Source organism: Uranotaenia lowii, chromosome 1 (assembly GCF_029784155.1).
Source record: "Uranotaenia lowii strain MFRU-FL chromosome 1, ASM2978415v1, whole genome shotgun sequence".
NCBI classification, from domain to species: Eukaryota; Metazoa; Arthropoda; class Insecta; order Diptera; family Culicidae; genus Uranotaenia; species Uranotaenia lowii.
In genome coordinates this window covers 5627209-5655152 of record NC_073691.1, presented here as the reverse complement: position 1 = coordinate 5655152, position 27944 = coordinate 5627209, and the positions used below count along the sequence as shown (strand labels likewise).

Genomic DNA, 27944 nt, shown 5'->3' with positions numbered 1-27944 from the left:
TTAAATAGATCGACTCGAAAATAATATCATGCTCGCTTTTATAGGATCATGAATCGATTTTTTACTAAAAAATTTTTTGAGTAATATTCTTGCATCTCCATGGATATAATACTTATGTTTTCGTTTGTTTTCATTCAATGTTAATTCGAGAAGCTTTGTGTTCAATATTTTGGTAATTAGTCCCTACGATTTGGCTCTATTGAAAGACAAAAAAGCCGAACCGAACATCAGGAGCTGCTTGAACCAGTGTATGTGAGGCATTCCTTTGAATCTTTCGGTTATTCCGATTGCTGAAATTCAGTGTTAAAGGGCGAACCCGGAACTTTTTCGACACATTCAACAGAGCATAACTTTTTTGCCATTGGGTGAAAATCAACTAAATTTTGCACAATCTCTCATTGATGTGTATTGTTTACATGCTGTCAAACTCGAAGTCGTGTTTTTAAATTCAACGGAAATGGAGGTGAACAAACGCAAGTCGCGAGAACAAATTCCTTCCAAACACCTGGAATTTCCTGACCTGTCGCACCGGCAGTAGGGAAAAAATGTTGAACATTCGCCATTTAACCGTCTCCAGAGTGTTGAAGCGGTTCTAAGATCGGTTGACGTTGGACCACGGCAAATCAACTGAAAGAAAACCGGGACCGGAGAACAAAAAAAAACGGAGGGAAAGGTGAAGCGGATGATTTACGCAAATCCTAACGTCTCAAGCCGTGATTTGGCTAAAACGATCGGCATGTCGCAGAGCCACGTCCAGAATGCAAAGAAGAGAGCTGGAATACATACATACAAGGTACAGAACTTCCCAAACCGCGATGAACGGCAACAATCGACGGCTGAAACTCGGGCACGGAAGCTCTACGAGAAGATGCTGACGAAATATGGCTGCTGTGGGATGGACGACGAAACGTATATAAAAGCCGATTTTAAACAAATTCTTGGGTTGGAGTTTTCTACCGGCAAGAGCAAGTTTGATGTGGATGACTAAAGAAAATGTCGAAGTTCGCCTCCAAATATGTCTTTTGGCAGAATGTGCTCTTGCGGACTGAGGAGTGAGCATTTCGTGACAAATGGAACAGTAAATGGCAAGATCTACAAATCTGAGTGCCTCGAGAAGCGCCTTTTGCCGTTCTTGTAGCAGCACGACGAAGCTATTTAGGCCAGATTTGGCATCATGCCACTATTCTAAAACTGTCCTGGAGGGGTATGAGGCCAATTCTGTCCATTTGGTTCCAAAGGACATGAACCCATCAAACTGTGCGGAGCTGCGTCCGGTGGAGTAGTACTGAGCAATAATGAAGCGGAAGAGCAAGAAGACGGTCAAAGGCGAGAAGGATATGTTAAGAAAGAATATAGTTTAAAAAAAAAGTAAAAGAAGCTAGTACCGGATGACACTGTATACTTCAATTTTACACTTCAAGGCTCCACCGATTAACTTTTCTTTTGATTTTTGAAGTAAATACATGTATAAAACTACCCTTAAATTTTGCCCGGATTTTGATGGAAAAGCCTGGAATTCACTCGGATTAATTCACTTTGTTTGCAAAATAATAAAAAAAACTCAAATTAAGTAATTATAAATTTAGATTTTTGCGATAAAAATCAAAAATTTTTGAGGAAGTTTTATTAGAACCATCATAAAGGGTTTAAAATGTTTTTCTTCGTAAGTTTTGTTGAATAATTTCTGATTTTTGACCAAATTTAATCGGATATTTATAACGCTCTTTGAAAAATTAACAAAGTTTGCCAAAATTCACAAATTTTCTCAAACCAGCCTTATTTACATGTCTCGAGAAGTTCTTTGATGGATTGAAAACTAGACCATTTTCCATTCCACTTGGTTAACACTTGTAGAACATAAAAGTAATTGAATAAGATACTTCAAACAGTAATCCAATTAAAGCTGACAAGGGGTCAACACATAAACTCACACACACCCTTACATTACGACTAGAATTGGCAATAACCGGGGCAGTTTTCGGGAGAAAACCGATCACCGCAGCACAGTAGCAGCAAACAAACAGCCGGAGAACATAGTTTAAAAAGTTTCGAAACTCCCGCTACTGCGGTGGTGGTCCCTGTTCGAAGGGCTCAAAACTGTTGAAAACGTAAAACGAGCACATGACAGCAGCTGAAAACCGCAAAATCAATATACATTAGGATTAGTTCTACTCTTGGATCTTCTCTCGAAACTCAAATAATAAACGATTATACGCCATATTGGCTAAGTTTATGGTGAGCCATCTCGGGGCTAACAATATAACTAGTGGCGGAATCGATGCTTTACGTTAGCACTATAGAGTATGATCCACGCCCTCGTGACGCGATACAAGCAAGACACACGAAACTTTTAATGGTCCATTTGCGTTTCTCCCTGGAGGAAACAACCAAGTCGGTGTCCCACTTGAGAGAAATGGAGGCAAATGGGGAGACAGGGGACAAAGTTCTCAAAGGACGAGTCGAACCGAAGTTCAATAGCTTTCCATCTGCTGATTCAATTCCTATATCGAGTCCACACGCTATAAAAAGTCTAAAGTTACACACGAAAACTTTGCTTCTATCCGAGCGAGGCTAAATATTTATCTGGGCACAGATAGAAAATCGATTTATCCGAAAAGAAAAGCACCATACTGTGTAGCAGCAAACAACGACGGGCTCCTCAAGTCGTTACCATCTCTTGCCGTCTCACATCTCTTCCCGGATTCCATCCCATTCCAGGTCCGATCCTTGCTGCTTGTACCTACTAGTGTTAATCTACTTTGTCTCAATTGAACTGCAAAATTATCCCCCAGGTGATGGCTTTTCGCCATTTCACCATTACCCAAATAACTCGGAGACAATCCCTCCGCCGACAGAACATAGGAAGACGTTCGGTTGAGTTGGGTTTGGGTTCTGGGTTTTCGGGAATGGGGTTGGAGTTGGGGTTGGCTTTGAATTGACTTTGGAGTTGCGAGTCGAGTTGGGTCGAGGGCGGACCCGGCTGATGTTGTCCTTCTTATTGTCGATGACATCCCGCTTAAATTCCAGGCTGGAACGAAGCTCTCATGAAGGGTCTTGGTCGGCAGTCGTTTACCTTTTGGCACACGGTGGGCCTAACTGAAAATCGAATCTCGACAAATCAACCCGTTTTTGACTAACTCTTTGTCATTACCTACTATATCAAAACAAAAAAGGGAAAACTTTGATGTTGCAACGTAACTCCTCTTCCTTTTCCGGTGCTTTGACATTTGTTCAACTGAGTGCTTATCTGGTTCTTCATCGTTTTTCAACAAGGTTTGATTTCTTGCCCAACCGAAATTCTTATTCCTTACACAAGACAGTAAATAAGCTTAGTTTACTGTTTAACTGACAGATCAATACCGCAAGAAAGACGTGGAGCTTTGCGGTTCCAGGTGTGGCTATTTTTGTGACAACAGGTAAGACAGCAGAAGATATGACTCAATTCCAAAGTGAGGCAAGATTATAATTGGTGCACGTCGATAGGAAACTCCCATCGACGTGGGAGTAAATCCAGGGTTTCAATTCGACTAGGAATCATCTGCGGGTGCTAAAGTTCCAATCGTCAGAGAAGTCAGAGACGAAGAGCTCCAACCGTGACGGTCCAAGAGACATTTCTACCCACCGGACCCCTGTCGCCCAACAAAGCTGACTCTCGCCGTGGTTTTGTTACTGCGGAGTTCGTGGAGTTTGTTTACCAACAAGGGCCTCAGTTCAAACAAATGTACCGATGTTTACAAACAAACTCGCAGAACTCCACCGCGCTCTCCTTGCCTGCGTACTGTTATAATCAGAGAACCTTGTGTTCTAATAACCTTGGATGAAACTTTCAGCGAAGCTACCTGGTATTGTAATGTTTACATGTACAAATTTTTGTAATTTTCTGTCAAGTAGTTTTTGAGATAGCGTCCAATGAAGTTTTTCGACTTTAATATTTGGGCAACACGTGCGGCATCTATAATGTATACTATTAACAATCCTTTTTTTTAGATCAATACTTTTTTGATTACGTTTTCTGTTTCCTGAAGCTTGACTTTCAAAATAACTCAAAATTTAGAATTTGGTCGAAGTTATAACAAATTTAGCCGATTGTCCTCCTTAGGCACAAAAACTACATATTTGACTTTTTATTACTCCACCACAGTTTTTGCGTAATGGAACGATTCCAGATCCAACTTCAACACGGTATAAACTTTGTGGGACCTACTGAAGTGCTTTGCAGAGAAAACGGTCGCATTTGGAGGCAGTCTTCTTTGTATTTTTAGCCATTCATTGTGTCAATCGTTATGAAACATTGAGTGATTGCAGTTTCCACAGATGGTGACTAAATTGGCAAAGGATCTCAACATATCGGATCGAAGCCTCCGTCGGATCCTGAAAGATAAACTTCAGACCAAGCCCTACAAGATCCAAAAGGTTCAAGACCTTACGGTGAAGCAGAAACAAGAACGGGTAAAAAGAGCGAAAGCGCTGAAGAGGGCCGCGCAAGGAAGGTTGAAGAATATCGTGTTTACCGACGCGAAACTCTTCATCGTACAGCAGTTCGTGAATAGGCAGAACGACAGAGTTAGGTTGCCAGACAGATCACGAAGCCATGCCGACTTGCTGACGGCCACCCGGCGACAGAAACCAGCATCGGTGATGGTTTGGGCCAGAATCACCCGTGATGGCTGGACTCCGCTGGTTTTTGTCCCTGAATACATATCGGGAACTAGCTCTAGAGAATGTCGTCGAACCGGATGATATTGATATTGATCTGAGAATTGATTCTGATTTGAAACTTATTGTTGATCCTTATTTCGATCTCGATTTAGAACCTGATCTCGACCCCTAAACTGGTCCTTACATGGCCGTAGGAACGGGGGGGGGGGGGGGGCAGGGGGTTTGGTGGTTAAACACCCCCCATGAGGATCCAAGAAAGCAATCGACGTATTTTACTCTACACTCAAAATTTTAAATTCTGAACCTAATCATAATAATAGAATAAGGTTAATCAAGAGTAAACTAATGCTCAAACTTTCAAAACCCATCCAAAATTCATAATTCTGCTACACTTTTTAAAAATTTCTTCACTTGTTCATAGAAATTCAGGTGTGAATTTTAAATTTAACCCATTTCGGGGGTTCTGATTCCATAATTCCCATAACCAAAATTGTTTTCCTATTTTCGTATTTCGGATTCTGTATCTATTTCAGGATTAATAATTTTCAGTTCGAATAATGAGAGGTAGAAATGAAGAGCTGCTTTGAAGTTCTGGTTCAAATTTGGTTTTACATTCAATATCAAATTTGAATCATATTTTACGAATTCATATAAATTTTCAATATTTTGATAACAATTTTCCGAATATGAAAAAAAATGATTTATATTCAAATTTGAAATTAATTCTAACACAAAATTAAAACATTTAAAGCTTCGAAAGGCAATCCCAAATTGAAAACTCAGATTTAGATAATTTTAAATTTATATTTTAATTCAGATTCACAATACAGATTAAAATTAAATAATTTGAATTTGAATTTAGATTAAACCAGAACTACAGAATTTTAAAAAAGATTCATGAATGAAGGCTTTAAAACTTTACTTAAATTCTTATCTGGAATTAGATTCGGAGATCGTATATTTTGTACATTTAAGAAATCGTATGGAAATTTGGATACCGATTCAAAGCGCAACTTTTGAATTGAGGTTTATATTTCAGATTCAGAATGCAGATCCAAATCCCAGAAAAAGAATTAGCTTGAAAATAAAATTTACAATCAACATTAATTGTTGAGGAATTTAAGATATCATGATTGCTTTACAATTCAATTTTAAGATTTCAAAGTTTTATTCAAAATTAGATTGTCAACACAATTTAGTTGAAAATCCCAAATAAATAGTATAATTTGAGTTTTTCGTTTTATACAAAAAATCCGAATTTTTTTCAAAAAACATCATCTACATGATTTTAATAATGGAATCGATTCTTTATAAGAAATAATTGCTGATCTTTACCCCAAAAATCTGCACAAACTTCTATATTTTTTCGGTGTACTGTCAAACATATTTAAAATTCGGCAATATATATTTTAGAAATTCTGCTAATTTTATACATTTGAGTGACGAGAAGTGTTGTACTAAATTTTGTAGAATGAGGTTTCATTATTTGACTCATAACTTTTGAATTATGCTTTTGAATGGTCCGCAATAATGAAGTTTTTTAAAGCCAAATTTTAAACTAAAATCATTAGTTTGGTGCAAGTTTGCATCAATCAAATCAATCAATCTTCCTTTTTTTTTTAATTTGAGTTATTTTCAGCAAAGGTTGATATCTTTGAATTTGCAAAATAGTTTTGCAGATTGGGCTTGCGTTTAATTCGATTATAGAATAGGCTTTTATAATAAATGAAAGGCTCTCCTTAAAGAAGCTTATTTTATGCTCAAATCAAGTTTGATCTACCAGACTCTAAAAAAAAATTCAATGATTTTAACCATCGATGAATGCGAATTTTGCTTACCTTTGAAGTTGTTCTAAATTCTAAATTTACGATTTAATACGAAAACTTTTTATGTAAAAGTACTTAAAAATGAATATTCATATTCAACAGTGTTTTTTATTTTTTTTGTATTCGTTCGTGTATTGTTGAGCAAAAAATCATAGGTAAAAATCAGTCACCAAAACCCCCCCCCCCCCCCCCATGAGTCGGTTCTTCCTACGGCCCTGGGTCCTTATCTAGATTCTGATCTGTAACCTGATCGGGATCCGGTTTCTCACTTTAAAACAGAACCTGTTCCAAAATATGTTCATGATTCTGATCCTAATCCTAATTCGAAACCTGATCCTGATCAATAAGATAGTCTTGATCGAGGAACATGAGCTTGATCTGCAACCTGGAATTCAGAACTGGAACCAGATCCTTATTCTGAACTGTTTCTGATTTTTTTTTGGAAACTGTTTTGGTCTTGAACCTGATTCTGAATTGTGGTACCCGCCTTGATCCAGAAACTGATCTTTTTCCTGGTCCTCACTACTTTTCTACATACTTCTTTTTGCCTAATAAGGTACGAAATTACGGTCTTCAAAAAGTTGTTAAGCGGAAAATTTCCTTCAAAGAATTTGTAAAAATTCTGCAAAAAAAATCATGGATGAGTTATGAACCAAAACGAAGCTTTTTAGACCCCAGAGTTTGAGAAATTCGAAAATGAACCCAAATCGACTCAGTCTAATGATACATGAGACTGAGACATGCGATGAGACATAAGACATGAGAGATGAGGAATGAACTTGAAACATGAGACGTGGAGTATGAAAATAAAATATAAGAAATGGAAAATAAAGCATGGGATCGCACATCTTATTTATCATATCTCACTAATCAACTTGCTTGTTTCATGTATTATATACCACTTTTCACGTCTCACTTCTATATTCTCACTTCTTATTTCTCACTGTTCAACTCTCATGTGACATCTAACGTCCCATGACTCACTTCTTACGTCCCACTTCTCGCGTCGTACGTCTCACTTCTCCCTTCTCACTTATCATGCCTCATTTTTCTCTTCTCTTCAAGTCTTCTAAGTCAGATGTCATGAGATCTGAGTTTTGGTCACGGTATACATAGTAAAGTTTCTGTGGTCTATTGTTTTTAGCATTTGTAAAACGCTAGCCAATATATCCTTGAAAAATGTACTGTTAAGTAGAATTTAGATCTCCTCAAAGAAACATGAAGTTTCACTGAGATCCTATACATATGTGTGTGTTCACATCTTACGTGTTACATTCACTTCTCACGTTTTACGTCTTATTTCACACGTCTCACTCTTCGTGTATCACGCCTAACTTCTTACGTATCACTTCTCTCTTCTTACGTCTCATTACATTACTCAAATTTTAAACTAAAATCATTAGTTTGGTGCAAGTTTGCATCAATCAAATCAATCAATCTTCCTTTTTTTTTTTAATTTGAGTTATTTTCAGCAAAGGTTGATATCTTTGAATTTGCAAAATAGTTTTGAAGATTGGGCTTGCGTTTAATTCGATTATAGAATAGGCTTTTATAATAAATGAAAGGCTCTCCTTAAAGAAGCTTATTTTATGCTCAAATCAAGTTTGATCTACCAGACTCTAAAAAAAAATTCAATGATTTTAACCATCGATGAATGCGAATTTTGCTTACCTTTGAAGTTGTTCTAAATTCTAAATTTACGATTTAATACGAAAACTTTTTATGTAAAAGTACTTAAAAATGAATATTCATATTCAACAGTGTTTTTTATTTTTTTTGTATTCGTTCGTGTATTGTTGAGCAAAAAATCATAGGTAAAAATCAGTCACCAAAACCCCCCCCATGAGTCGGTTCTTCCTACGGCCCTGGGTCCTTATCTAGATTCTGATCTGTAACCTGATCGGGATCCGGTTTCTCACTTTAAAACAGAACCTGTTCCAAAATATGTTCATGATTCTGATCCTAATCCTAATTCGAAACCTGATCCTGATCAATAAGATAGTCTTGATCGAGGAACATGAGCTTGATCTGCAACCTGGAATTCAGAACTGGAACCAGATCCTTATTCTGAACTGTTTCTGATTTTTTTTTGGAAACTGTTTTGGTCTTGAACCTGATTCTGAATTGTGGTACCCGCCTTGATCCAGAAACTGATCTTTTTCCTGGTCCTCACTACTTTTCTACATACTTCTTTTTGCCTAATAAGGTACGAAATTACGGTCTTCAAAAAGTTGTTAAGCGGAAAATTTCCTTCAAAGAATTTGTAAAAATTCTGCAAAAAAAATCATGGATGAGTTATGAACCAAAACGAAGCTTTTTAGACCCCAGAGTTTGAGAAATTCGAAAATGAACCCAAATCGACTCAGTCTAATGATACATGAGACTGAGACATGCGATGAGACATAAGACATGAGAGATGAGGAATGAACTTGAAACATGAGACGTGGAGTATGAAAATAAAATATAAGAAATGAAAAATAAAGCATGGGATCGCACATCTTATTTATCATATCTCACTAATCAACTTGCTTGTTTCATGTATTATATACCACTTTTCACGTCTCACTTCTATATTCTCACTTCTTATTTCTCACTGTTCAACTCTCATGTGACATCTAACGTCCCATGACTCACTTCTTACGTCCCACTTCTCGCGTCGTACGTCTCACTTCTCCCTTCTCACTTATCATGCCTCATTTTTCTCTTCTCTTCAAGTCTTCTAAGTCAGATGTCATGAGATCTGAGTTTTGGTCACGGTATACATAGTAAAGTTTCTGTGGTCTATTGTTTTTAGCATTTGTAAAACGCTAGCCAATATATCCTTGAAAAATGTACTGTTAAGTAGAATTTAGATCTCCTCAAAGAAACATGAAGTTTCACTTAGATCCTATACATATGTGTGTGTTCACATCTTACGTGTTACATTCACTTCTCACGTTTTACGTCTTATTTCTCACGTCTCACTCTTCGTGTATCACGCCTAACTTCTTACGTATCACTTCTCTCTTCTTACGTCTCATTACATTACTCACTAATCACGTCTCATTTCTCACTTCTGAAGTATTTCGTCTCACTTTTTATTTTTCACATTTCATGACTCACTCCTGCCATCTCACGTACCACTTCCTTCTAGCGTCTCATTTCTCACGTTTTATGTTCACACTTCTCTCATCTTACTTCTCTGGTCTCACATCGACGACAAAAAAATCTTAGAAAATAGATATTCTCAAAACCTCCTCATAAAAGGGTTAATTCAAAATATAAGGTGGTAAGTCGATACCATGTTGCCATCAGGTGTTCTTTTATCATCTCAAAGTTAGTAGTCACATTAGACTGCGCAGTAATACCCGAGTTCATTCAATTCAGACCCTTCCAAGCATCTACGTTGTTCTGTTCTTCTGTTCTCTCTCAAAAGTTGTCTTCAAAAAATGTATGTAAAAGTCATTTGATTTGTTCCCAATGGACTGAAAATTGAAAAGCGAGTGTTAAATTGTTAAAATTTACAGTCCAATCACCATCAACAGACGATAATAGGTTCCAACCAGCCGAAAAGAATCAAGCAGAACAACATCAACCCACGCCCTAAAAATGTAAAAATCTATGGTCAATCTAGAGATATTTTAATGATATTTTTAAAAAATAATATACCTCAGACTGAAATTTGAACATTGATTGGGGACTCAGCTCCGTTTCGTGCCCCACTTCTTTTACGACTGCTATGATTGTTTCATTTGAATTCCTTGATTATAGTCGTGGGATCATGAGAATCGTCCGAGTGTCAAAATAAACCATACCATTTTCCGCTTGCTGAGTTTCCGAATTAGGATTGCTGCGTTCACTTTTCGTGAAAAAAAAAACACAACAACCCTTTGTCCTTTTTAGGTCAGAATTGAGCAATTTCTAGCTTTTGAAGCTACCAAATTTCGCCATCAAATTGTAAACAAATTATGAACCCTGGAAAAGGTGTTTAGTGTGTCGTGTCCGTCCGCCGTATGGTTTTACGATGGATGAACATCTGAGTTAGATGTACACGGTTGACTTCGGATTCAAAAAAAAAAAAAGAAAGGTGAACGATCCTAAATTTTACGGTTGAATACCGAGGCACAAAACCATCATTGGACACGGTGATGTCATGTCATTCAAGCTCGTCCTCGCTCACCGAATTCCTAACCTTGTACATCTTGCATCTTTCTATCTTAGGTATGAACGAATGTAGTTCCACTGTCAGCCTGGCTAATGTCGTGGGGAAAAAAGGAACTCTCTGTTCTTCCACTTCTACATGACATGCGTTTATCAGTCCTCCTAAGAGCTTCGGAACATGCATGGAGATAAGATGGAGGAAGCAGAAAAAACTGCCGGAAGTAGACACAATAATGCTGTGCACAGTGAGACACTTTCGATGCATTCATTAACTGTTTTCTGGGAAGCTGACTGCTAGCTGTATTCAGCCGAATATTTATTAGCAGATAATGTAAATAGCTCACCCAAAACGATCTCTCCTCTTCGGCTATTGTTTCGGCAATTTGTTGTTAAATTAACACCATAAATCAGTAGGATTCGCCAAGTAGAATGGTACATTTGTACACAGTGCTTCGCAGCATCCATGTCAAGAGCACCGGGGAGATGGAACGATTCCATATTTTGTCCTTACTCCCGAAGAAAGCATTTATCCTTGTCGGAAAAGGATGCTAGGGTAGTTGTCCCAAAATTGTTTCGTTCTGTTTCTGTTCTCTGAACAATTATGCAAGTCATGTTAGGTTGTTTTCTCAGTTTCAAAATCTAAAAATAGGCTTGGAACCAATAGAAGACACTGACCGTAAAGAAGAATCGGAAGAAACAAACGGACGAGAAATAAAAGCGGAATGGTAAGTAACATTCCGTTGAACTTCCTCCTAATGGGATGAATTTAGCCACGAAAAGGAATGGAGGCACGAAACGGGACCAGAGTTGTAACAAGACAGACTCACTCCCCCGCACGTGTAATTCGAGTGAGCTCGTTGGGATAGAATGTAGGACCTTAAACCGTAACACACGGTGGTGCAAATGGATGGCGAAACACCGAAAAAGCGGAATCCACCATACCACACCGAGCAACCGGACGAATGTGTTAACAGGAAGTGAGCGGCCTAGTATGTTTCGGGTTTTCCTTCGCCCCGGTACTGGTTCATTCATAAATTATTAGCCAAGAGCGGTTTAACGACGACAACCCTTAGGTATAGGTTGCTGCTTGGTCTAAGGACGACAAGACACGAGACAAGAGGGAAAACAAATAAAACCTTCACTCCGGGCACCGGCTGCTGCTAAACATTACTGTGCCTTGCAAGGGTGTCTTGTTAAATGGTTTTGCGTGAATAGTCGAAATACTTGGGCAGCTCTTGCTGGTGAATCCGCTTTTGGCACAGCCAGGATAGGTTTAGTACCTTTCTTTTGTGTGAAGCGGCGGCGGCTGGAAAGTGTGACAAAATGTGACACGAAACTGCCTTGATAAATTACACACGTACTGCATGGGCTTGGGCTTCGGGAAACACCGGACACTTTTGGGCTAATCCATCCATCACAACTCGGCAGAACGGTCTCTGGTCGGGAGTCTTTTTATTCCAACACTCGTTCTGTCTCTCTCGGTGGAGCGATAAATTTTAAGCTCGACAATATACTTGAGCAAAACTTTGTCCGAAAGCGGCAATTAGGAAAAGCCATTTAAACGGCTTTTAAGTTGAACGAGTTTTCATGTGATGTCATACAACTTTTATTGAAATAAGAATATTAATGTTACAAAATAGTCGAATCGTGTCGTTGGTAGAAAGGAACAAGAAATAAAAATTGTCTCGTTTTTACTGGAGCAAATGCATTCAAAATTAGTATTTGGCTCAATAAAAAACATCCTAAAGGACATGAAACTTCGAGCTGTCAATACCAACTAAAATTTCTAGTAATTTTGGAAGAGTAGAGCAAGTTGCAAGAGTCTGTTTTACGGAACTTTAGATCCCTCCGCTAAAATTAAAAAATATCGAAAATCTCGATAAGGAAATTGATTCTGTCAAAAACATTTTTCATGAAATGTATCCGGATCATTTATCAAACCAAACGGTATGCTTATGAATTTGTTAATAAGAAAAATCATAAAGATGAGAACGGTAGCGCTACTAGGTTAATATTTTTCGGATTCACCTATCCTCTTTGCGTACAACATACAGAGTGTGACAAAAAAAAACGGACGAAAGTGGTTGAATTTGTGTAGCTATTGAGTTATTTCTGTTGACAGTGTATTTGTTCGGGGACTACATCAAAACATCAGACTCAAAAAAGGTGTCATTAAGACGAGTTTGATTTCAAAATCAAGATGTTGGAATAATACATCGATCAAGGTTTGGCGCGGTTATAGAAAGAGTTGAGTTTCTCGTAACCAAACTATTATAAGCACAGAAATCAATTTGCTCTAGACGGTAGTTCCAGGCAAGGTTGCCGAAAAAAATTCTGTGTTTTTGACTAAAAAAATTCTCGAATTCTCTGATTTGAACTGAAAATTCTGTGACGGTTTTCTGTGAAGCTTTTTTTATGAAGTTCATAGGGAAAACATGTTAAACATCAACAAATTGGAAATTTCTTACAGTTTTAATACAAAAAAATTCAATTTACATTACCTTGTTTTCATATTTTCATGAATTTTAGTCAGAAATAAAAAGTCTAAAGTGACAAAAAAATGTAATTTTGGAAATCTGTACAAAATTTAGAAAAACTGTGAATTGTGTGACAAATTAAAAAATTCTGTGATCTGTGACACAGATTCTGTGACAAAATTTTGCTCAAAATTCTGTGATAATACAGATTTTTCTGTGATTTCGGCAACCTTGGTTCCAGGTGCCTGGAGATAAATACACTCCATCCTTCTTCTTTTATTTTTTTGATGAAAACTCTGGCGATAAATCTGAATATGGTTAGATCTTTGGGAAATGATAATCGAGGTGACGGACAGTTCTCTGCTGTCTCGTTTAGTAGGAGGAATAAAATCAATCTTTAACAGTTAGTAGATAGAATATTGAGCTTTTCAACTATTCGGCCAAACGAATATTCGGTCGAATACTCTAGTGAGTATTCATTGAAAAAACCTTAAGCGATTATTTCAATGCTTTATATTTCTTCCATATTAATGCCCCTCATGTTTTTAGTCGATTATTTTAAATCAGATGATATAATCCGATGATTTATTACAAGATATTTTTTTTTATAAAGTAGGGGTCTTTCTGATTTTTTAAAATTTCACCAATAACTGAAAAGACATCAGATGACTAGTCGCATCTAGGGCGTTTATCACAAAAGAGATTGCGTTCAAATCTGGGATAACACATGTCGAAACATGTGTCAAGCTATTTGAAATTTCTGCTCTGATATTGAATTAGATGAAGATCAAATTTTAGCAAGAAATCTTTAAAATAGTTGTTGAATAGATAGATGATCTTTAACCTTAAACAAACCATACTTTCAACCACACGTATCCAGACGGTCAGGCATTCAGAACGATTTTTGAAAAAAAAAAATAAGAGAATGGCTTTATGTATATTTAGAAACTTTTGAAATATTGAACACAAGATCTAAAAAATTTAAAGAAGAATTTGAGATGTTTATTTGATTTAGCAAAAAATCTGAATTAACCCGAGCAAAACACGAGAAGTATTAAACAATATCTGGACACTCCGACCAGATTTGACTTATCTGGATTTTTACTGGATTTATGGGCATTTCTGAGTATTGCCAGAAAATCTGGAATAATCAATAATCAAAGTATAAAACGATACCGTTCAGCATTCTCCTGTAGGATCTACAGTGAAAGATGCTTTGCTGAAACCATAAGTTTTTAATGATTGTGTAGCTTTTACAACATTACTTTTAGATATATTATAAATTATCCAAAATTGTTTGAAAAATTTACAAGTCTGAAGTAGATATTCGTCCGAACACTTAGCTCAACTATTCGGTGAGCCGAATGCCGAATATTCGGCCGACCGAATATTCGGTATATCTCTAGTTAGTAGTTAAGAGAGTAGCTGCCTCACTATTTTCTTTCACTTCTAATCTTTCCTGATAATCATTTTCAATAAAACTAGGCCTTAATTTAAAGTCATTTCATTTCAAAATAATAAGTTTTTGATGCATTCTTCCAACTACAGCAAAAAGATTGAAAAAAACGGGTTTTGGTCGAAAAATTTAGATTAAAATAAATACAAAAAAAAATATTAGGAATTGTAATGTTGACATGGTAGAGGCCAGAGTTAAATTTGGTTTGGTTTGAAAAACAATTTGAAGGATCTGCTTTTGGACAAATGATTGGTTAGGGAAGGGCATACCGAATTTATAGGATTGATTTCTAAATTTCAAATTTTAGTCTTCAAGACACAAGTCAAAGATTTTTTATTCTGAACTTACAACTAACTTTTTCTTAGTCAACTGTATCACTTTCAACTACCAATTACAATTTATTCAGCCCAGTCAACTTCATCCGAAAAGTTTATCCATTACCTGAAACTGTCTTCAGAATAAAAGTTCAAATCTAAGATTGTCCTTCTATCTGAATATACTCGCCCGAGTGATGACTCTCAATGGGTACTGATCTATAAAATCGTTTTTCTTCATTTTTTTTTTGTCGACGACCAACTGCAAATGGTCTCGCAAAAGAACACTCAACCTCATCGCCAACCTTCTTCTACTCGCCCAGTCAGCCATCATTCTTAACTCGAATCAATTCAAGCAAGAGTCATCAACTACACAACTACAATACTCCAGAGCTCCAGCAGAGAATATTCATTCATTCATCTGTCCATCTCGCATCCAGCCATCCGTGTGTCCTCGCGACCAATTGCCCACTGCCTTCTTTATCACTACACCTTTCCCTTCTCCTCGACGTTCGAGGACAGTTTTCTTTTTTTCAAAAAACTGTTACATAAAAATGGCCAGCATCAGCAGGCAAAACGCGCGCGGGCTCCCTCTCCAAATCCGAGACACCACAACCAATAATGGACTGGAGCTGGGAAGTCTCCTACGGATGGATTTTATGTTGTATGGAGTATTGATTTGCTTTCACTTTCGTCCTGACTGGTCCTGGTTCTGGTCCCAAGCTTATGGTGGAAATGGCAACTAGGTAGTAGGTACCATATGAATGTGTTTGAGGAAAAACATATTTCATCCATTCCGGCTCCGCCATATCTACGGGGCGCTCTTACAGATCCGGGGTATGTGAATGTGCACCGCTTGCTCCCGAAGGACCATTGCTGGCTGCCTTTCCCCCAAACATTTGGGGACCCGACCGAAACTTCCGAGGGTAGAGATCGGTACCATTTTGTCCCATTGATGGTGGGCTTATCGTCAACAATGTTGCCAATTCTAAAACATGAATCAAGATAAGTATTCTGAATCTAAATTTAGAAATTTCGGAGGTATTAATCAGTATTTATGACTCAAATTCTAGATTAAGATATCAGATTTCAAGTTCAGACTGAAAATTCAGCTTTATAATATAAAATAAAAGGTCTAAACTAGACTTAAAATTCCATAAATTTATTTTTTTTTAATTTTTAATTTATGTGACTTCAATAACATTCAAATTTCCAAAATATTTTCGCTATCGTCATTTGTTTCATCATGAATATGGGAGATAAGGGCATAACGAGCACCCAGGGCATAATAAGCACTACTCTTTTCTACGAAAGTACGTATTTTCTTAAATAAATTTTCATGAGGATTTGTTTCGTACTTCCTATAGCATGAATTTTTCACAAAAACAGGAATATCATTATCATCTTTACAGAGATATTTAAAAAAAACAGCTAGCTTCTCAAGTAACTATAATATTATAATTTTTGAGCATCACGAAATAAGCTCTAATGATCTTAAAATCACCTTGATCTATAATGTACGCACTGCAACATGATGCCCACATTGTTTCTCAATTTTTATCACCATAAAATTTTTGATTTTTCAATGAGCGCCGATGTGGTCTAGCGGATAGGCTGGCGCGAGTCTGGTATTGGTACGCCAGGCGTACTGGGTTCGATTCCCGGTATCGGCAAGACAAACTTTTGGGTTCGATTCCCTTAAGTTGCCGACAGGTAAGATGTGTTTCATTCTATAACTGACTATATAATAGGAATGTTCAATCAGTTGCAAGCTGGTCAGGTATATACACGGATGCCGGAATATCTGTAAGTAAACTAGCCCACCTGATGGATTCGTTCTTCCAGAATATACATACACTGCCGGCCAAAAGTTTGGGATCACCCACTAAAAAACATGCAAATTTTGATCGTTCATATCTCAGCCGTCTTAGGACATATTGAAAATCTTCTGATCTCATTTGAAAGATAATGAGCAATAGCTATCTCGGAGGTATTTTGCCCAAATATAATGTTTTAGTTTTGAACTTAAAACTTAACCTAAAGTTATAACATTTTCAAACAATCGCACTCAATATTCAAAGCCGATCATCTCGGGATAGGGTGGACCAAATCTCAAAATTTGAGTGGCATTAGAATTCCTGTTCTTTACTTCTCAAAACACAATCAAAAAAATTTGAGAAAAAATTCAAGAATGTATTTTTAAATAATAAAATAGACACTTGAGTTATCGTCCAAAAGTTTGGGATCACCTCTTTGTATGGTGAGTTTGGGATCATTCTTATAAAAACATGCAAATTTGTTTTATTCATATCTTTCTCATTTAACATCGTATTGCAGAGCTGAAGGGTTCATTTGGAAGCTTAGGAATTGTTGTTTTTTAATAAATTCATTCAAAAATTATATTTTGAAGTGATAACCATAAAAAAATCACCTGAAATTAATTGTTTTTTTGAAAGTTCTCAGATTTTTTTTATAGTTTTCACCTTAAAATATAATTTTTGAATGAATTTATTAAAAAACAACAATTTCTAAGCTTCCAAATGAACCCTTCAGCTCTGCAATACGATGTTAGATGAGAAAGATATGAATAAAACAAATTTGCATGTTTTTATAAGAATGATCCCAAACTCACCATACAAAGAGGTGATCCCAAACTTTTGGACGATAACTCGAGTGTCTATTTTATTAATTAAAAATACATTCTTGAATTTTTTCTCAAATTTTTTTGATTGTGTTTTGAGAAGTAAAGAACAGGAATTCTAATGCCACTCAAATTTTGAGATTTGGTCCACCCTATCCCGAGATGATCGGCTTTGAATATTGAGTGCGATTGTTTGAAAATGTTATAACTTTAGGTTAAGTTTTAAGTTCAAAACTAAAACATTATATTTGGGCAAAATACCTCCGAGATAGCTATTGCTCATTATCTTTCAAATGAGATCAGAAGATTTTCAATATATCCTAAGACGGCTGAGATATGAACGATCAAAATTTGCATGTTTTTTAGTGGGTGATCCCAAACTTTTGGCCGGCAGTGTACATCAACACAATACATTCATCCATAACAGTTCATACGAAGTCATGGGGTCCGGGTATGATGGCGCGCTGCATTGGAGATTTGTAGAACATAAAAATCTAAAGAATGCATGTGAGCACATACTTTGGCAGAAACTGCGGTGAATCCGTGCACCCATGGTGGATTACCAACATACATACATACATAAAATTTTTGATTTTTCACTTTTATCAATTTTAAAACACGTTTTTACTTAAATTTGTTGACTAGGGGCATATAGAGCACCATATTAACGAGGCACGATGAGCATTTTCTGCCGTAGAATCTAGCAGCGAATTAAAATCGATTTATAGAGCCACAACTTGACTAGTTTACATCCGACGATTTAGGTAAGGTGTCGGAGAGGTAATCAAAAGACTAGAGTTCGATTTCTGTTCGAGGTGATTTTTCCATTTATCCATTGTTAAAAATAAAAACATAATCATTTACGTAATGTTTGTCAATTCTAGCAGCTTTGCCAATTTTTTCAATTTTGTAGTTTTCTCATTTTTGTGATTTTCCTTATTTTGACATATTTTCTCGCTTTTTGTAATTATGCCATTTTTAAATTTTTTGTCATTAAAGCAATTTTTATCATTTTTGTAATTTTTGCAATTTTTTGTTCTTATAATCATTTTTTTGTCATTTTTGAAATTTAAACTATTTTTTATTATTTTTGTCAATTTTAAAATTTTTGCCATTTTTTTTATTTATGTCATTATTGAACTTTTTTTGTAATTTTTGAAATTTTTTATCATTTTTATCATATTTTGTCATTTTTTACAATTTTTTAATTTTTAAAATTTTCAAAATTTTTGACATATTTTCTTATATTTGTCGTAATTGTCTTTTTTGTCATTTTTGAAATTTTATGTCATTCTTATTTTGTCATTTTTGACAATATTGACATTTTTGTCATTTCTGTCATTTTTGTCGTTTTAGTCATATTTGTCATATTTGTCATTTTGGTCATTTTGGTCATTTTAGTCTTTTTGGTCTGTTTGATCTTTTTGGTCATTTTGGTCATTTAGCTCATTTTGGTCATTTTGGTCATTATGATCATTTCGATCATTTCGATCATTTTGGTTATATTGGTCATTTTGTTCATTTTAATCATTTCGATCATTTCGGTCATTTTGGTCATTTAGGTCATTTAGGTCATTTCGTGCATTTTGATCATTTTGATCATTTCGATAATTTTGTTTATTTTGGTCATTTTGATCATTTCGATCATTTTGGTTATTTTGGTCATTTTGGTCATTTAGATCATTTAGGTCATTTCGGTCATTTTGGTCATTTTGGTCATTCATTTTGGTCTTTTTGGTCATTTTGGTCTTTTAGGTCATTTTGGTCATTTTGGTCATTTTGGTCATTTTGGTCATTTTGGTCATTTCGGTCATTTTGATCATTTCGATCATTTTGGTTATTTTGGTCATTTTGATCATTTCGATCATTTCGATCATTTTGGTTATTTTGGTCATTTTGGTCATTTTAATCATTTCGATCATTTCGGTCATTTTGGTCATTTTGGTCATTTTGATCATTTCGATCATTTCGACAATTTTGTTTATTTTGGTCATTTTGGTCATTTTGATCATTTCGGTCTTGTCTTTTTTGACTTTTTTGTCTTTTTTGTCTTTTTTGTCTTTTTTGTCTTTTTTGTCTTTTTTGTCTTTTTTGTCTTTTGCTTTTTTTGTCTTTTTTGCCTTTTTTTCCTTTTTTGTTAATTTTGTTATTTTTGCTACTTATGTCATTTCTGTAATTTAATTAAATTTTTTGTTATTTTTTTGCCATTTTCTACATTTTTCTCGTTTTTGTCATTTTGTCATATTGAAAATTATGTCATTTTTGTCATTCTCGTCATTTTTGATATTTTTTTTATTTTTTGGCCATTGTTATAATTTTATTTTGTTTTGGTCATTTCAACATCAATGTTTATTCTGTTGTTTATATAATGTTTGGAAATTTTGTTATTTGTATTTTTTTTTATATTATGTAGATCTTCGAACATTTTTTTTTTAATCATTTTTGGAACTTAACATTAATTTTGTCTATTGTTAAATTGTATATTATTTTATTTCTGTCATTTATGTTATTGTTTTTGTCGTTTTGTTATGTTTGTTTTGTTCATGTCATGCTATGTATTTGTGATTTTAGTCGTTTATAATTTTTATAATGTTTTCCATTTCTGTCACTTTTTTAATAATAGAATATTAATGTTTATCATTTTCTTATGAGCTGTGTTTTTTTGGCATTTTTTTTTTGTTTTGAATGAAATCTCTCATTTGTTAAGTGTAGTTTAGTCATTTTTATTTCAATTATATAAATCGGTTAAATTACAAAAGCTAAATTAATAAAAAAAATTCTATTACAAAAATGGAAAAACACCAAAGTGGCATCACTGACAAAACTGTGAAAAATAGAAAAAAAAACACAGAAAAGAAAATTCAAAATATAAACCATAACAAGAAGATTTTGAAAAAAAACAAAGCTATAAAAGAAAAACTTGTAGAGGAATTCAAATTTTTTGTTATCAAATATGAGCAATTTTTGATAAATCACGCATAAAATGTTTTAAAAAACTACTGAAAACAATAACTAAAGTTTTTCCTATTAAATTAAATTGATTAACACCTGGAACCGAAATATGTGAAACAAGAGTAGAAAAAGAGATAAGTGTAATGGTGAGTAATTTGAAATTGGCATAAAAATACGGGAAAAAGTCGAATCCAAAGTTCGATGCTTGATACACAAAAAAAAAACTCAACCCGAATGAATATCGATGAAATGAAATAAAATTTTCATAAAATTGATAAAATCAAAGTTTCAAATCTAAACACTTGGCACCACTGCCATAAGATGGGATATCTCGATGTACCCTTTCCCGTTTTTTTTTTGGCCCCCACACTTTTCTTTGGGTGTGAATCGGGTGCGATAAGGGTTTGGCCACTGACTGCCTTTGGTCGGGCCAGAATAACTTTCGAGTCAGAAATCGACTCGGTTTGACTCGACCCGCGACGGCGACTGGCGTGGGAAGTTATTCTGAGAGAAGTCCATAGATCCCACAGAACCAACCCGGCGGGCGGGCGTTCCCATTAAAATTCTTACCGTTATCGCGGACTTAAGTTTATTATTGCATAACTCCGGGCGCACATTTCGGGGGAAACCCCCGATTCAGGGTGTTTTTTTTTGTTTTTCTCTCCTTTCCTAGAGGAGGCATAGGCAATCCTAACCTAGGCGAAATCGTCGTCCTTCTTTTCTATAATTTGGGGTGCAGCACCCTGAGAAAATAGCTACATAGAGGCTGGGTTCCAATAATAATAAGAACAAGGGCACAGGGCATCGCTATCCGTCGATCTGGAGTCGCATTTTTCTCACAGAAGGTCGCCCGACGACACACCATTTTTTCCCTAGAATATTGAGCATTCGAAATTCGTCCTTTTTTCGCTTATGATTTCATCTTATCATATCCTGGGGGGCACAACATCCCGGAAGAGGCAGGAAGCCAGCCAGGCTGGAATCGAAAAACAATCCCATTCGTTACCGAACCCAATTTTATTGCCACTGTTTAGCGGGTGATTCACTTCCCGAAACCATTTCCGATGGTGCCAGAGAGCGGATGCTGTAATCCACCTTCAAACAAATTAGATTTCCAGTCTTTTCCTTCCCGAGATGCAAGCAGCGACTTTCACAGAAGGGAAAAGGAAACAGCAAAAGCAATAAGCAATGGGAAACAATAAGACAAACAGAAACCGAACAACACCTTAACACAATTTGGTGACGAACTTTTTTCATCTGTGCGGATGCTGTGCTTCACTATTTTTTCACATCAACCAGAACTAGAACTATTTTCACCACACAAAAGTGGTCCTCCTGGAAGGAATGCGGATTTCCAGTTTTTTTTTCTCTCCTCCCCACAACACTTTGATTTGCTTTTCTATTGGTAGTCAGCCCCCCAATCCACTCTTTTTTTCTTCTTCTGCTAGCTGTGTAATCAGTAGGGTGTTTGTCTGCTCCTCAGATGTCCGAAATGTTGCGGAAGAATTTCCACGAACCGTTCGCGGTGGCACTCGGATGCTCACTGATGAAAAATTCTGATCTCGATGGTAGATTTGTAGTGATTTTGCCATTCGCGTTCATCCCCCCTTTCCAAGGAAGATAGGCTCGCTTTTCCCGAAGCTGTAAGGGATGCTGCTATCGCTCATTCTCTTTCTAAAAGCTCTCTTTGGGTCCCTTTTGATAGACTTCTCCTATATAGAAGCCCTGCCTAGAGTGACATCTAGCATCGGAAGGACCCCACGATTGTCAAGTAGGGTGCTGTGAGATGGATGCTGCCGTCTCGTGTCCACCGTTTGCCATCAGAGTTGACATGCTGCGAGAAGTTGCTCCACGAAAGAGCTCCAATTTGTGTATGGGAGAATGGCCTTATCCGCTTCGCTCGTGAGAAGAACACGCTTTTTGATGAGGCACCCAACCGATATTATGTTGGATTTAAGCACCATCTGTAACTGTCCGACTTGACAGCAGCTCGTGCCGCACGCTCTGGTATGGGGGGATGAATGACTAGATTCATTCTGAAAGTCGAGGCCGCTAATGGCGTTACAAAATTTAAATCGCTTCATTTGTGGTTTTATCATTTTGTTTTTAATTTGCTGAGACAATATATGGTCATTTTTCTGACATATGCAGAAGGGTGTTTCAAAAACCCTGTAGTGTACAGATTCCTTTTTGGCAGATTTTTTAAATTAGAAATTTTGTATGGAAAAACGCGATAATTTGTTAGGAGAAAATTTCGTCGCTTTTGTTAATTATTTTTGTTAACATAATTTTTCGGAATACATGACCAGTACATTCCAGATTTTCGTAGGTTTTAATATACAGGTAGGTACATGTATTCACTCTGGATGACTTCCAACCCAAGCATAAAATAAGACAGAAAGCCTACGACGACAGGACAGCTTCAACGCGCGCGGCCATGTCAACAGTCCAAGGATGTAACGGAATGCACGATTCATGCATATTTATATGAAGACATTTGTCGTCCTACCGTTTAGTAGGTAGGTAGGTAGCAGATGATGCTGATGCTGATGCTGATCTCCATTCATTCATCCCTGACACACAACGGTGCGAGGTGGTTCCGCTGTGTGATGTGTGTAATTTTCTTCACGCGCCGACGCATTCGATTCCCTAACTCTTGGTTTTTTATTTGCACTGTCCTCTCGCAGATTATCAGTGTAAGGACTCTCACGAATGAGCAAAAATAGCTTCATCGGAAAAACGTGGTCAGAAAAACCAAAACAGAGAAACCAAAAGGGTGGAAAATAATCGACGACGTCTATCTTCTCATAATCACACACCTCGTCGAATGTGAGACGTTCTGCTGACTCTCTGAGTGACCAGGCCGAAGTTTTTATCAGTCGTTCGGCTAATCATCTAATGGTGCTGCTCTTCTATCCTGTCGGGAAACTACCGCCCTAACTAAGAGGTGGCACAGCAGATAGATAACTGGGTAGCATCCACCCCAACATTCATAGGTCCAATGAATCATAGGCATGCAACTTTGACTTTCTCGGTGGATTCTCTCTAAAAAAAACAAATCACATTAAAAATAATATTCCATTCCGTGGAATTCCAAAGCGCTCAATTAAGCTAGACGTTTATGGGTTTTCCCGGAAACCTTCGCAGGAATGCCACCGGATTGCGACGACCTTTTACAACCGCACCTCACCTTCGCAAATGGAACCGATAAAAACGAACCCGGAATGAATAAACAATAGATAGAAGAAGCCTTTATCCGTCCATCGCCGTCAGTGTGCCAAATCGATGAATTATGAATCAGAAATCGGCTGTGGCAGGTTAGGGGGAGGGACAGATGCCATCGGCATTTCGTCATATTTCCATAAATTGTTGAGCATCGAAATCCGTCCATCCGGCAGCAGGTGAGAGATTGCCTACCGATATTCTATTGGCGCCACCAGCCAGGTGGCCATGGTTGGTTGTGCGATTTTTTTTCTACTACAGATTTATACTGTGCTGTTGTGCCCCGCGCGATTATATCAAAACCAATCCGATGATATAGCGGTATTAATTTTTGATAACGGGCTCCGAAGTTTGGACGGCTCAGCTGCTGGATGCTGTCGTTCTGGTGCAGCAGCGTTGATGGGATTTAATAAAAATAATTGCTGATTTGATCGCGGAAAGGTTAGAATTTTAGATAGGTCTAATTTATTGAGAGTAATCCTATCGAAACGAGCTGTGCAATCAATGAATGTAGGCGTGAGGTCGTTTTTTGAACGAACCATCACAGTATCCAAAATTGTTGAGCTCTAATGAGTTATCTGTTGTGGCATTGGAAAGATTATTACCTATTAGCTGAGATTGTTGGATCGATTCCCAGAAGTGTACCATAAGGTAATCATTTGAGATCCCTTCTTTTAATCTCTATTATGACGATTTCGACAGTTTTTACAAATTTACTACATTTGTCCCCAACATGGTGGAATAATTGAACTACAGTTTCCTGAAGTCAATTGTCTCAAGCTCAAGTATTGAATGCAAACAACATTCACTACTACACATTTACGGCAATTTGGGTTTAATTTTGTAGATTGATTGTTAAATTTAGATTGAAATAGGATAGGAAAATCCAGACAAGTCCCAGTGTCAGACCCAAAAAAGTGGGATAGAAGCGTTTTTCGGCGATTCTACACACAAAACTTTCGGGGCTCCACTTAGCAAAATTTCGCTGTTACTTTCCGTTAGCAAAAATATTTTTTTACCGTCGAATTAGCAAAAAGCTAAATTTACTTGATTTTAGTAATTTTAAAGTTTATCTTGCTCGATTTTAGTAAAACGAAAGTTTCTTAGCCGCTTTGTGTACAGATAGCAGCCGCCGCGTGTTGGGAGGAAAAAAACAAACTGACACGATTGAGCGCGGTTCCGAAAGTTTGATTCTGGTGGTTCTAAAGGTGGCTAAGTCAACTACGATATACTAGCCTAATCGACGCCGGAAGCGTACAGGTAGGGTCAATTATAAAATATAAAGATTTTCCAACTTTTTAATTGTTTATTATTTTTCTACCAGGTTACAACTTCAAAAAGAAATCCTCAACAGTCTGGAAATGGAAAGGGCCGAGACTGAAAATTCAACGAGCTCCATCCGACACACAACTTAGTGCATTCGTTGGTAAGAATGGCATTGCAATCCGCTCGCCGGAAGGTGCATCCCCAGGATCGGAACTTCTGTTCTACAAAGTGTCAAAATTTTTAAGAAAAATGTGAAAAATAAATTAAAAGTGAATGAAATTTGAGTATTGTATTTAAGAATCAAACATTCCCCCTAAATCTCCACAGAAAAACCATAAATTTTAAAAATTTCAGGTCCGGGCGATCTTTTTCTCCGGTTTTTGCTAAAAAAGTGAGCAAAAATAGCGGCGGCTAAATTTTTCTCTCGTTTGCTAAAATTTTAGTTCGAAAAAATTGCTAAATTGATTGCTAAGGTTTTAGCTGGTCAAATTTGAGCAAAATTTTGCTAATTTCCGGCCTCGAAAGTTTTGTGTGTAAGCTTAATTTGGGATCACAACTTTAAAATGCGATTTCCGGCCTTTAGAAGCGTTTTTCGGCAATTCTGAGCATAATTTGGGATCACTACTTTAAAAGGCGATTTCTGGCCTTTAGAAGCGTTTTTCGGCGATTCTGAGCTTAATTTGGGATCACAACTTTAAAATGCGATTTCTGGCATTTAGAAGCGTTTTTCGGCCATTCTGAACATAATTTGGGATCACAACTTTAAAATGCGATTTCTGGCCTTTAGAAGCGTTTTTCGGCGATTCTGAGCTTAATTTGGGATCACAACTTTAAAATGCGATTTCTGGCCTTTAGAAGCGTTTTTCGGCAATTCTGAGCTTAATTTGGGATCACAACTTTAAAATACGATTTCTGGCCTTTAGAAGCGTTTTTCTGCGATTCTGAGTATAATTTGGGATCACAATTTTAAAATGCGATTTCTGGCCTTTAGAAGCGTTTTTCGGCGATTCTGGCCTGGGAAGCTCACATGGTAAAATGTTTAAGAAGTCCTGTAACACACAAAAGTGAGCTTAAATTTGGATAAAAGTGAAGATTGTTGATTCTATGAAGTGAGAGGATTGTGAGAGGTTTTTTCAAGCTCAATCCAAAAATATGAAAGAAGTGATAAAAAAAAGTCATTTTTTTCTGACTGGTTTGTCTAGCAGACTTATAAATAGGCTTGACTTCATTTCTGTAAGTTAGAAAAGCTGTCCACCGGTAAAATAAACAAAATACGGTGGTAAAATCGTGCGCAAATATTTGAACTGCTTTTGGAGAGAAATTTTGAAAAATTTGGTAATGAACAGCAAAACGAACTTTTTAGCGGTAACCTGGCAGGTTGACATCGTTGACAAGTCCCGCATATATTTCACGGATATAAACAAGGATGAAAAATTGAAAAAAATTGATGTCTAGTACTTGAGGAGGCTAACGATCTGCGGAAACTGCAAATTATTCATTTTTTCATAAAGATTGACTGGCTAAAAATACAAAGAAGACTGCCTCCAAATGCGACGGTTTTCTCTGAAAAGCTCTTCAGTAGGTCCCACAAAGTTTAAACTCTGTTTAAGTTGGATCTGGAATCGTGCCATTATGCAAAAACGGCGGTGGAGTGATAAAAAGTCAAATATGTAGTTTTTGTGCCGGAAGAGGACAATCGGCTAAATTTGTTATAACTTCGATAAAATTCACAATTTTGAGTTATTTTGAAAGTCAAGCTTCAGAAAACAGAAAACGTAACAAAAATTGCCTTGATTTGCAAAAAAAAGGTGGTTCATAGTATGCATTATAGATGGCGCACGTGTTGCCTAGAAATTTGAAGTCGAAAAATTTCCTCATCGGACGCTATCTCAAAAACAACTTGACAGAACATCACAAAATTTGCATACGTAAACATTACATTACCAGATAACTTTGCTGAAAATTTCATCAATTTCCATCCATGCTCTGAAAAGCTATTTACAAAACAAAGTGTTGCATTTTTTTTTTTTCGCATACCTACACTCCTTACATTACTTACTTAATTTGCATACTTTAAGTACCTTTTCTTATTTAATTTGAACATGACATTTGGACCAATATACGTGATCCATGATTACACAGCAAATTTTTTTTGCTGGAAACCAGCAAAATTTAGCTGGTTTTTGTACCGCTGACTTTCCAGCAAAATTTACAGCAATTTGAATTGCTGGAAAAATCAGTAAACATTAATGCTGGATTCCAGCAATTCAAATTGCTGGAAATCAGCAAACCAGCTATTCCTTTCAAGACATTCGGCTGTATTTGGTATCAAATTTATATTTCAATACGAAATTAAATATTGAATACTGGCTGTGCCTATGATGAGCAATAAATAAGAATTATTTTCTTATATTTTTCCAATTATGTAGGTATATCTATTTCCAAAACTATATATTTTTTAAATATACCAGCACCTGCTCTGCTCTGGTGTGGCAGCTTTGTGCCATAGTGTTGACCACCTGAAATAGAGTTTGGATTAGTATCTTTAGTGAAATATCTACCTATCCAATAAAAACTCACCCTTGACTTGATGTCTGCAGACCATGGTTGCTATAATATAGAGGAAAATAAGAATAAATGATTAATTTATTCAAAGTTCGTGTAATAAATTCTCACCCTTTCCAACGTACGAAAACAAACAGACTCCAATTTGACAACTCGATTGCTGATTTTCCAGCAAGCTAGATCCATTGCTGGAAAGTCCAGCAATTTGAAACCCGATTGCTGGGTTTTTCAGCAAAAATTACAAGAACACAACCGAATGCTAAAAAATCCAGCTATCAGAAAACCAATTGCTGGCTTCCAGCAAAAAAATGGATTGCTGAACGTTTCCAGCATTTTTTTTTTGCTGGAAATCGAGGCATAAATTTACTGTGTAGGAAAATAGGCTTACATTACTTATCTGCTAGGTTTTAAAAAAGCTTTGAAAAT

General features: G+C 36.4%; 1 protein-coding gene across 5 annotated transcripts in view; it reads right to left on the bottom strand.

The window, feature by feature from the left end:
- LOC129738735 (acetylcholine receptor subunit alpha-like) overlaps positions 1-22025 on the bottom strand; it is a 99942-nt gene extending 77917 nt beyond the window's left edge. For 3 of the 5 annotated variants that reach the window (XM_055729981.1, XM_055729985.1, XM_055729982.1), the window contains exon 1: positions 21691-22025. The gene's annotated coding sequence lies outside the window, so the exon portion shown is untranslated. The remainder of the gene's footprint in view (positions 1-21690) is intronic. The other 2 variants (XM_055729983.1, XM_055729984.1) reach the window with 2 other exon arrangements.
- Positions 22026-27944: the final 5919 nt, after the last annotated feature.